The sequence below is a fragment of the Lupinus angustifolius genome, chromosome LG06, assembly GCF_001865875.1.
Source record: "Lupinus angustifolius cultivar Tanjil chromosome LG06, LupAngTanjil_v1.0, whole genome shotgun sequence".
NCBI classification, from domain to species: Eukaryota; Viridiplantae; Streptophyta; class Magnoliopsida; order Fabales; family Fabaceae; genus Lupinus; species Lupinus angustifolius.
The window spans coordinates 19,140,063-19,144,108 of record NC_032014.1 but is presented as its reverse complement, the minus strand read 5'-3'; the positions used below and the strand labels follow the sequence as shown (position 1 = coordinate 19,144,108).

Below are 4,046 nucleotides of genomic sequence, written 5' to 3'. Positions count from 1 at the left end.
TTTTATGCTTTGCCTTGAGTATCTTGGGTTCTTCAATATCTTCTATTTTAACATAATTGTGTATAAAGTAATGACATTTGTTTGGTCGAAACATCATTGATTCTCTCATTTATCATCATATATACATATATCATTTCACAAATCAAATTACATTTTGGGTTTATACAAGTGTGAGTCACACATTGGATATATGGGGAGGAGTGGAAGAATTTATAAGTAGAAAAGGCTCATAGAACTAATGCCTTAAACTTTTGGTTCAAGACATGGTATCTTACTTATGCCTCTCCATTCTTCTCATACCATTGGTAACAATGGAACTCTTTAGTGGTAGGAGGCACCCTGATCGAAGTCTGGTCCAACAAGTGGTATTAGAGCCGGTGGTTTACCTAGGACATGGTGGACTTAAGATGGAGCGGACCAGAAAGTGTGGTACCCACAATTGAGGGGTAGATTGTTGGGTTTATTCAAGTGTGAAGTCTCACATTGGATATGTGAGGAGGACTGAAAGAAATTATAAGTAGAAAAGGCTCATAGAATTAATGCATTAAGGTTTTGATTCAAGATGTGGTATCTCACTTGTGCCTCTCCACTCTTCTCCTACACTAGTAACAATGGAACTCCCCGATGATTAGAGAACTCATCGGTCACAGTCTGGTCCAACATTACATATCCATAATAACAAGTAAAATGTTTAGAATACTTTAATTAAAATATTTATACATTATATTTAATTAAGTCTAGGATCAGGTTTAAAGACTAAATAGTCAAGATTTAAGGTCTAATTAGCTTGAGTTCTAGAGTCTAGTCCGAGTTTAAAATTTACTATACCAACATTTAAGGTCGGGTAAGAGTCAAGCCTTATCTAACACAATCTGCCACATGCTCACCCATTATTGAGTTTGTTATGTTATATCACAAATAATTTTGCTCACTTATATTTGTTTAGTAGTATATGTTAGTCTAATCTATACGTATTGAGGGATGGCAATTTTTTGACCCATGAGTACTAATAAAAATACTCATAATGAGTATCTGCAATAGTATCTTATGGATAAGAACGAGGTTTATAATATTTGCCCAATTAGTACCTGAATATATATAAATTTATTTTAATTAAATATTACTTACTTTATTATTATTTAATAATAAATTTTATTGATTGAACTATAATGATGATTTTATTATACATACATCTTTTTTTCATATAATAATTATTTTTATATATGAATTATTAGAAAATGTGTAAATAAAATTGAAAACTTGTTAGAAGCATGGACACACTCGCTACCCACATGAATAACTACAAATAGTGCAGGTATGTATAACACTTATAATTTTGTTATTATTTTAATATGTAAGTGAAAAATCTTGATTTCCTTATGTAGATTTATCTAATGATAAATATGATTTTTTTAGATTAGTTGCAAATATATAAATGTTTATCTACTACGTTTATGATTTTTGTTATGTTAAAAAACCAAGTTATTTTATTGGCTACATGTAGTCCAAGTGAATATATACCCTCTAGCAATGAGTTTTTATGTAATTTTTGTTCGAAATATTATTTTATTGTTATATTGATTATTGAATTATTTATAATCTTAGAAATACCTACATGAGAAATTTCATTAATTATATTTAGAGTATTTATATTTTGATAATAATTTATTAAGTAGTATCTCCTATATCTTTTATTATCTTTCTTTTGATTTTTGATTAAATTGGTTATAGTTATTATAATGTTTATCATAACATATTTAAGATCATATTAAAGATGGCAAAAAAATCCATACTCGTGGATAAAATCCACACGGGCATAAGTATGGGTCACAAATGGGTACCCGCAAATTTTACAAACGTATTATTAAAAATACCCCTAGCACATATGGGTGAGCACGAGTATTGTGATAGATGTGCCCGGGAGTAGCCGATATTTGTGTAATTAGCATATTACCATTAATTGAAATACATACACTTCCCTAAAAACTAAAATCCCTAACCCATTTACTTCATTTCCCGTAAAAATAAAATCCCTAATCCATGTACCCCTTTCTTGGCCATTCCCTTCCCTAAAACCTAATTTCTCTTTCTCATTCCCTTCTCTAAAACCTGCAACTTGCAACCAACGGCAACAACAGATGAGACAGCAGCGGTGAGGAGAGGCAGCAACGACGATATAACAAGGTGTGTTTCACTCTCACTTACCTGTCTCTATTACTATATTGATACCAATAACAAGTCATCGTGGAAGTTAGAATGATACTGTTTTATTTGGGTTTGTCGAGTACTGTATATATGAAGCGTTTATTTAAGTTACTATTTTATAACAAAATTTCTTTCTCAGAACATCGAGGGAAGAGATTGGAAAGAAAATCATCAATATTCAGCGCATACAGTAAAAGATATTAAATATTAAGTTGTCTGAAGAGAAAAAGATTTGATCATGAAACATCACATGTCTTCAAAATATAGACCCTTATTCTTATAATTTCTAAATTTAAACTGTATATAATATAAATATTTGACGAGGTATATATAATTTGCTTAATTCTCACGGTCTGGATATATAATTTGCTTAATTAATTTAGGTACTGCTAGCTAGAGGGTGAAGGTACTTTTGGGTTGTATTTGTTTATGATTTGAAGTATCTCTTGTACTTTAATTTATCATTAAAATAAATTTTGTCTTATAAAAAGCTACGATATTTATTAACTTCAAACAGAAATAAGTTATTGTAGATACCATGTGTGACCTATTTAATATTGTTATATGTTGCATGATTAATGTGCATAAGCACATGATTTATATAAACTAAAGATAAATGAAACAACAGAATTAATCCAACATAATTCGACTCAAATTAGTAGTTTTGTTGAAAATGTTCTAAAACATTTGAAGAAATTAATTAGTATATTAAAAGGCATAGCATTTTTCTATGTTCTCTCTCGCTTATATTGTGTTCTATTCATTCAGACCTCACTTAGTTCTTCTTTGTCCATTCATTCATTCAATTTATTTCCTTCAATGTATGTTTCAATTTATTTCCTTCTACATGACCTCACTTACACATATGTATGTTTCAGTTTATGTTCTTTAACTTTTTATGTTTAGGCCAGTTCATAAACTTTCTTAGTTTAGGCTACATTGTCCCTATGATTTTTTAAAATTTGTGTTATCCATATTGGCTATTATGCCTCTAATTATTTACTAAATTATAATATTCATGTTGTATCTTCGTAGTATGTCTAATGAGCAAGCCTCTGTTGGATAAGATCAAGTTCCCAATGCTTCTAATGTGGGTGAATCAAACTCATTTCCAAAGAATGTAGATGTTCCTTTGATTCAAGATCAAACTCGTTGTTCAAGTCCAAATAATGATGAAGAAGTTCAACCACAATAAAGATCATATGTTTGGAATCACTTTAAGAGGCTTAAGGTAGATGGAAAGTGGAAAGCAACTTGTAATTATTGTGGTAAATGACTATTGGGAGATTCAAGTTAAGAAACAAAACACTTGCATAATCACTTTAAAAGTTTTATATGTTGAAAAACTTTAATTGTTGGGAAGATGCTACAACACTTGAACAAAGAAATGGTTGATGGATATGCACGTAAAAACCTCCAAAGCGTGTGTTACTGCACTAACTTTTAGGTTCGATTCGCCCCAACCAATTTAAGTATATTGGATGCAAATGATATGAACAGTGAATTTCATTCAGGATATTTTGGAAAACCTTGATATGTTTTGCACAAACATAACAAACATATCTTTCAATAATAGTTTACAAACTTATGTTTACTACACTTCTCTCATGTATTAGAGAAATGGAGGATGATTTCTTAGATGGAAAAATTTTGGATGTTCACTTATGCCTTCAAGTGTCTCTCTTTATAGAGAAATTTATATCACTTAATGGAAAGAAACACTTTTTGGAATTCTGCAATAATGTATGAACGACTATATACTAAAATAATTCAGATTTAATTTGAAGATGTGTTGATAGCCTAATGATAAGCATACTCTTTGGCAAGTGGTTGTTCCCCGG

The 4,046-nt window shown here is 30.1% G+C and overlaps 1 long non-coding RNA gene across 1 annotated transcript; it reads right to left on the bottom strand.

Annotated features, from left to right (window-relative positions):
• LOC109351115 lies at nt 560-3,690 on the bottom strand. The gene is made up of 3 exons (XR_002108184.1): nt 3,581-3,690; nt 1,125-1,127; nt 560-571 (listed from the first exon to the last, which is right to left on the bottom strand). It is a non-coding gene; the product is annotated as an uncharacterized LOC109351115 (long non-coding RNA).